Here is a 7,762-nt window from a genome sequence, read left to right as displayed (position 1 = left end):
GACGAGTACAGGGATCTGCTGAGGATCTACAAGCGTGAAATTATCAGGGCGAAGAGAAACTCATGGAAATGTTTCTGTACGGACATAGAGTGCTGCAGCGAAACAGCACGGTTGAAAAAATGTCCTAGCAAAGGGAAACGTAGTCCAGGGACTAATATAGAAAGATAACGGGGAATGGTCACGTAATTGTGAGGAATCCCTTGAGGTGCTTCTCGATACACATTTCCCATCGGGAGACGGTTTAGAAGAGCCAGCGGACATCACTCACACTTCGATCACGGAGCTAGTAGTGCCGGGCTTGGTGACTGATACCAAGATCGAGTGGGTACTGAAGACGTTTTCTAAGTTTAAATCGCCGGGCCCAGATGGTATATTCCCGGCCATACACAAGTCTCAAGTAGGGCGGTCATGGAATGGCTTAAAATAATATTCGATGGGTGCATAAGACTGAATCATGTTCCGCACTCTTGGAGAACTGCTCGTGTAGCTTTTCTACCAAAGGCGGGGAAGATCGGTCACGTGTATCCCAAAGACTATAGACCCATTAGCTTAACACCATTTCTGCTCAAAACATTTGAGAGGCTGATAGATGTGTACATAAAGTCCAACGTGGATGAAAAGCTGCTCTCCATAACATAGCATGCGTACACCAAAGGTAAGTCAGTAGACACCGCATTGCATAGAGTGGTAATAAGCATAGAGAAATCCCTGGAATATAAGGAGTATGCTCTAGGAGCCTTCTTGGACAATGCCGGTGCTTTCAATAATGTTACAAAATGGGCGATTATGGATGGTCTTAGATACATTAAAGTACATCCTGCCTTAATCAGATGGATCGGCTGCATGTTAAATTTCGGAAAGATTACATCACAATGGGGATTGTACGAGGCCACGAAATCAGTGGACAGGGCACGCCGCAGGGAGGGGTGCTAACGCCTCTGCTGTGGACGCTGGTCATCAACCAACTGCTCAGGCAATTCGATGAGGGACCCGTAAAACTTATGGCTTACGCAGATGACGTTGCAATTGTCATAAGTGGAAAGTGCCTTCCAACGATTAGTTCTTTGATGCATAGGGCGCTTCGGGATATTCATACCTGGGCATCTAATGTCGGGTTGAAAGTCAATGCGGAGAAGACGGATATGGTCTTGTTTACAAAGAGGTACAAGTTCCCAAATTGGACCAGGCCTAAGTTAGGAGGGGTGACCTTACAGGAGAAACCATGCACAAAATATCTAGGAATCATCCTAGACAGTAAACTGTCATGGAAGCTCAACGTGGAGGAGAGGGTCAAGAAGGCCTTAACAGCACTCTATGCATGTAAAAGAATACTGGGGTGTACGTGGGTCCTATCGCCATCTCTTTCTCATTGGGTTTTTACAGCGATTGTAAGCCCTATTCTATACTATGGAGTTCTTTTTTGGTGGAAAGTCACACAAAAAACAAGATACCGCGAAAAATTAGAGGGGGTATGCAGACTATCGATGCTTAGCATTACGGGAGCCCGGATGCACTGTATGCCATTCTGTACATTCCACCTGTAGACCTGGTAGCAAATAACAAAGCATTAACGACCGCAACCAGGCTCGGTGCTTCGGGGCAGCTTGAGCGCCGACCATATGGCCATAGTAGTATAGCGTCATCAATCAAAATACGAACAGACTACCTGATTCCCTATCTGCGCTTCGAGGGAGATCTTAAGGCCACAATAGAGGTGGACGGTTGGCGCAAGGGTGCGCAAATAGCGGACGAGGCGATAAATGTGTATACCGATTGTTCCAAAGTAGTGGAAGGAGTAGGGTCTGCGGTATACTGCGCTGATCTGGAAATAAGCAGATCCTACAGGCTGCCGTATTACTGTAGCGTTTTCCAAGCGGAAATATTAGGCGTAACCAAAGCAGTAGAAACCCTGGAAGAGAATAGCTTAAGCTGCAACCGTGTTAACTTTTATATTGACAGTCAAGCAGCAATTAAGGCAATAATCTCGCATAGCACAGCATCTAAATGCGTGTTAGAGTGGAAGCAGTCTCTGGAAAGAATCGGGACAGGGAGAAGCATACATCTATATTGGGTCCCAGGGCGTATGGGAATAGATGGGAATGAAAAAGCGGGCGAACTAGCTAAAAAGGGCGCATCCCTTGAAGCTTGCTCCGTAGTCGTCCCAATTAGATTGGGCGAGATTAAGCGAAGGCGAGAGGTGCACAAGATCGACCAAGAGGGAAAGGCGTGGGTTCAAGCGCGGGGCTGTAAAGTGTCGAAGATTATGTGTAGGTCTTACAACCTTAGACTAACACAGTTGCTTCTATCATTAACAAGTAAGGAAGGTTAAGTTCGGGTGTAACCGAACATTACATACTCAGTTGAGAGCTATGGTGACAACATAAGGAAAAATAAGCATGTAGGAAAATGAACGGAGGGAAACCCTGGAATGTGTTTGTATGACATGTGTATCAAATGAAAGGCATTAAAGAGTATTTTATGAGGGAGTGGGCCATAGTTCTATAGGTGGACGCCATTTAGGGATATAGCCATAAAGGTGGATCAGGGTTGACTCTAGAATGCGTTTGTACGATATGGCTATCAAAAGAAAGGTGTTAATGAGTATTTTAAAAGGGAGTAATCCTTAGTTCCATAGGTGGACGCCGTCTCGAGATATCGCCATAAAGGTGGACCAGGGGTGACCCTAGAATTCGTTTGTGCAATATGGGTATCAAACGAAAGGAGTTAATGAGTATTTTGGAGGGAGTGGGCCTTAGTTCGATAGGCGGACGCCTTTTCGAGGTATCGCAATAAAGGTGGACCAGGGGTGACTTTAGACTTTGTTTGTACGATATGGCTATCAAACGAAAGGAGTTAATGAGTATTTTGGAGGGAGTTGGCCTTAGTTCTATATGTGGACGCCTTTTCGAGATATCGCCATAAACGTGGACCAGGGGTGACTCTAGAATGTGTTTGTACGATATGGGTATCAAATTAAAGGTATTAATGAGGGTTTTAAAAGGGAGTGGCCCTTGGTTGTATATGTGAAGGTGTTTTCCAGATATCGACCAAAATGTGGACCAGGGTGACCCAGAACATCATCTGTTGGATACCGCTAATTTATTTATATATGCAATACCTGCCAAGATTTTAGGGGTTTTTTATTTCGCCCTGCAGAACTTTTTCATTTTCTTCTACTTAATATGGTAGGTTCACAACCATTTTATAAAGTTTTTTCTAAAGTTATATTTCGCGTCAATAAAACAATCCAATTACCTTACCATGTTTCATCCCTTTTTTCGTATTTGGTATAGAATTATGGCATTTTTTCATTTTTCGTAATTTTCGATATCGAAAAAGTGGGTGTGGTCATAGACGGATTTCGCCCATTTTTAATACCAAGATAAAGTGAGTGCAGATAAGTACCTGAACTAAGTTTAGTAAAGATATACCGATTTTTGCTCAAGTTATCGTGTTAGCGGCCGAGCGGAAGGACAGACGGTCGACTGTATATAAAAACTGGGCGTGATTTCAACCGAGTTCGCCCTTTTTCACAGAAAACAGTTATCGTTCTAGAATCTAAGCCCCTACCAAATTTCACAAGGCTTTGTAAATTTTGTTCGACTTATGGTATTAAAAGTATTCAAGACAAATTAAATTAAAAAGGGCGGAGCCACGCCCATTCTGAAATTTTCTTTTATTTTTGTATTTTGTTGCACCACATCATTACTGGAGTTCAACTGTGACATAATTTACTTATATACTGTGAAGATATACAATTTTTTGTAAAAATATGACTTTTTTAACTGAAATTTGACTGAATTTTTTTTAAGTGGGCGTTTTGCTAGTTTTTATTTAGCACACATATAGTAATAGGAGTAATGTTCCTGCCAAATTTCATCATATCTTCAACGACTGCCAAATTACAGCTTGCAAAACTTTTAAATTACCTTCTTTTAAAAGTGGGCGGTGCCGCGCCCATTGTAAAAAATTTTACTAATTTTCTATTCTGCGTCATAAGTTCAACTCACCTACCAAGTTTCATCGCTTTATCCGTCTCTGGTAATGAATTATCGCACTTTTTCGGTTTTTCGAAAATTTCGATATCGGAAAAGTGGGCGTGTTTATAGTCCGATTTCGTTCATTTTAAAAAGCGATCTGAGATGAGTGCACAGGAACTTACATACCAAATTTCATTAAGATACCTCAAAAGTTACTCAAGTTATCGAGTTTACGGACAGACGGACGGATGGACATGGCTAAATGAATTTCCTTTTTTTTTGCCCAGATCATTTTGATATATAGAATTCTATATCTATCTCGATTAGTTTATGCCGTTACGGGGTACCGTTATGCGAACAAAATTAAAAAACTCTGTGAGCTCTGCTCAGCTGAGTATAATAACAACAAAGCAAAACAAATTAAACACGCAGCTGACATCATCCCAAAAAAAAGCTTAGCATTGAACACCAAATGCTACAAAAATCACACTCAAAACAAATAAAAAGTAGCGCCAACAAATCGCTACTGGACGCTCCTACAAGTGGCTGAGTGTTAATTGAGTGAAAGTGGTGGGAGTGTCGTTTGAGCGTTCTACACTCTTTTTTATTGCAAACTACACTCGACATTGAATTAACAAAGTTTTATTTAATAACGTTATTGTTGGTTTTTCTCTGATATTAAATAGTAAAATGCTGATGCGTTAAGTCTTGGTGGCACCTCTTTTTTACTCGCACTCATACATTAATGCGTGTAGGTGTGAACATACACTGCCAAAAATCTTAACCCTAACGCCATAGTCGTAACCATACCCTTATCCATTTCATAGACATGAAGAAAACGCAAAAAATTACAAACATATTCCACAAAAAATAAGTCTCTTAGTCATAACGTATGCATCTAAAACAATGAATAAAATCTACAAAAAGTTATTAAATTCACCAACTCAAATATAGTTAGGATATGGCGAGGAACCAAAAACCAATTGGTTGGCTATGGTATGGTTAGCGTTATCGTTATGGTATGGCACCATTAATCGATTACATTGATTTCCATAAGGTAGGTTCGATCAGCAGTTTTATCTGGTTATGATTTTATGGTTATAAGTCACCATTACTTGGCCCTTAATCCCTAGAGAGTGGGTCGCGATTAACCCCTTTCACCTATTGTGGGCTATAATTGACTCTACCTACTTCCTTACGGGTATATGTAGTTTAACCTAGTCAGTATCAAGTTTATGGATATAATTACGGAGGCGAAGTAAAATAAAATTTTCAAAAAATGTTATCAAACAAAGTTTTCAAGATAAACTAGGGAAACCATTGTAAAAACCAAAATACAACAATTATAGTAGCAATATTGAAATTATTTACGTAATTGTAGAAAGAGAACCTATCTGCACGTACTCGCCGTACATTGAAGAATTTTTTCAATCAAATTAGTCTATTGATGAAATAGTTCTACCAAACTATGGTCGTCATTCTCACCATAAAACGATTTTGAACATGAGTTTACACTCTAGAGGTGGTATTTTTTCTACGAAAAAAAGTTCGCATCCCTAAAATTTGTTCATAATTACTGATAATTAAAGGGAAAAATGTAAATGAAAAATCTAGTTATTTAATTACCGATTAGGAGTTAAGTATGCAAATGAAGACAATGTCGTTATTTGTAAACTAGGTTTTAGAAAACTCCTGCGGTAGGCTTACCTGTCGTATGAGGCAACAAAAATTCACTGACCTAGAAAGTTCGACATGGCTACATACAATTGTTCTCGATTCTCTTGATGTTAATTTCTGAAACTCCGCAAAACCCACGGGATGGTCTGAAAATCTCTACTGAGATGTATCAGAATTTTTTAGTGCTGTCCAACCTAAGAGAAATTGTTCGGCTATTGCTGCATTCGAAGAGAAATTTTTAACCATTTTGTAGTTCTAGAGGCCTTGTGGATATTACCAAAATCTTCAAAATTCCAAGAATAAGTACGCTTCGGGATAAAGTGTATTTTGGTGTAGAAAATTGTATACTGCCTAACCTGCCTGGTATTGCTGTTGATTGGTCAATTATCCTATATTTATTCCTATGTAGCGAATATTATTTCAAAGTCTTACCATTGAAACCACAAAAGAACTGCATTATTATGGAAATCTCCAAAGCGCTCGAAAAAATATCTCCCAATACAAAAACTAAGGAAGAGATGCTGCATAATATCGATTAAGGGTTTATCTCCTAAACTTTTGCTGCCACCTCCTGCGTACATCTAGTTTCTCTTCTCTTCTTTTTATTTAGTAATGATAATGGCAATTATTTCATCTTGTCGGAATTTATACTTTATGCTGATGACCTAAATCTATTCTCTATTATTAGAAACTAGTATGATGTACAGCGTCTTCAAGAAGACATAGATAGACCAGCAAACTAGTGCTGTTATTCGCCTCTGTTTTTGAATCTTAGCAAGTAATTCCATGTTTTATTAGAAAGAACTCTGAATATCTTATCAACGATTTAGATTATATTTTCTGCTCTTGTGCAGTCCCAATACGAGACCTAGGCGTAGTCTTTGACACTTTTCTCGTTCAATAACTATTTCAGTTACATTGTTTTTAGTGCGTATGCCAATCACAAGTTTCCTGAGGCCTAACAGCATAGATTTCTCAGATCTGCATATCCTGGAATTGCGGTAAGTACTCATCGTTTGTGTGTTCCAAACATGAATATGCTTTTTTTTATCGCAAGTTTGCAATTGAGAGGGTTGATTGAGTAAAATAGTTTCCCCAAATTTTGTCCTATATTCCCACACTTCTCCCACTCAATTTATCCATGCTGCCTCTCTGTTTGTTGTACTCGATAATTTTTGTAATCCCGACTAGGTCTCTAAGTTTTCATTGCCTCGCTTCAGATATATGTATGTCTACCAATAGGATATTATACATGCAGTCTGTTTGAGCTTAATGAGATTCCAAATTTAATTATACATGATTCCTTTTGAATTGGTCAGTAAGAATAGTTGGTTTTGGCTTAAAAGAAAAAAATTATTAAATAAAAGGGGATCAACATTTATGAAATACTTTAGCTGAAAAATATTGAAAACCCTAAATAGATTCAATAAGAAATTGGGCCCCGTGTGACGCGAATACAAAATATAAAGTTATTTTAGATACGGTGTTTTACTGATAATTTTTCTTGATATTTAGTCAATTGGCATGGAACTTTCGTTTTGTTATTATAAAAATCAGTTCAAAATCATACTATATTTTAAAACCTTAAAACCGTGAGCATTGCGACTTTCATGGCTGGAATATAACTAGTTCTCTCTATTATTTGGCAAATATTTATGTATTCATTCAGAATCTAATTTTACTTAATGAAAAAATTAATCAAATATTGCTAGCCTATTTGCTATACAAGAAAATATTTTTGGGGCACTGGTATCCCATATGCGTGAAAGGCTTAATGCCAATAATTTTTTGCGATTATAATTTACTTATCTATATATATAAAAATAAGTGTACATTTTGATTGTCACTCCATAACTCGAGAACGGATAGAAAGATTGCCATAAAATTTTTAGGAAAGATACAGGAAGGAGAGATGATGGTTAGTTGATTTTGAAATCCCAAATCGATTAAGCCATTCTTGAGTTATGATTTTTTTTTAGAAAAAATTCAAAATTTGAAAATTTAGTATATAAATTTGCCTATATTAGTATTTACGATCCTTTTTTCCGGGAAGTTAACCAGAGACGGACTGGGACTGGTATTAGAACTAGGACCGGGACTGAGAC

The sequence above is a fragment of the Eurosta solidaginis genome, chromosome 2 (genome assembly GCF_040869045.1).
Source record: "Eurosta solidaginis isolate ZX-2024a chromosome 2, ASM4086904v1, whole genome shotgun sequence".
NCBI classification, from domain to species: Eukaryota; Metazoa; Arthropoda; class Insecta; order Diptera; family Tephritidae; genus Eurosta; species Eurosta solidaginis.
Note: the sequence above shows the minus strand (reverse complement) of the source record.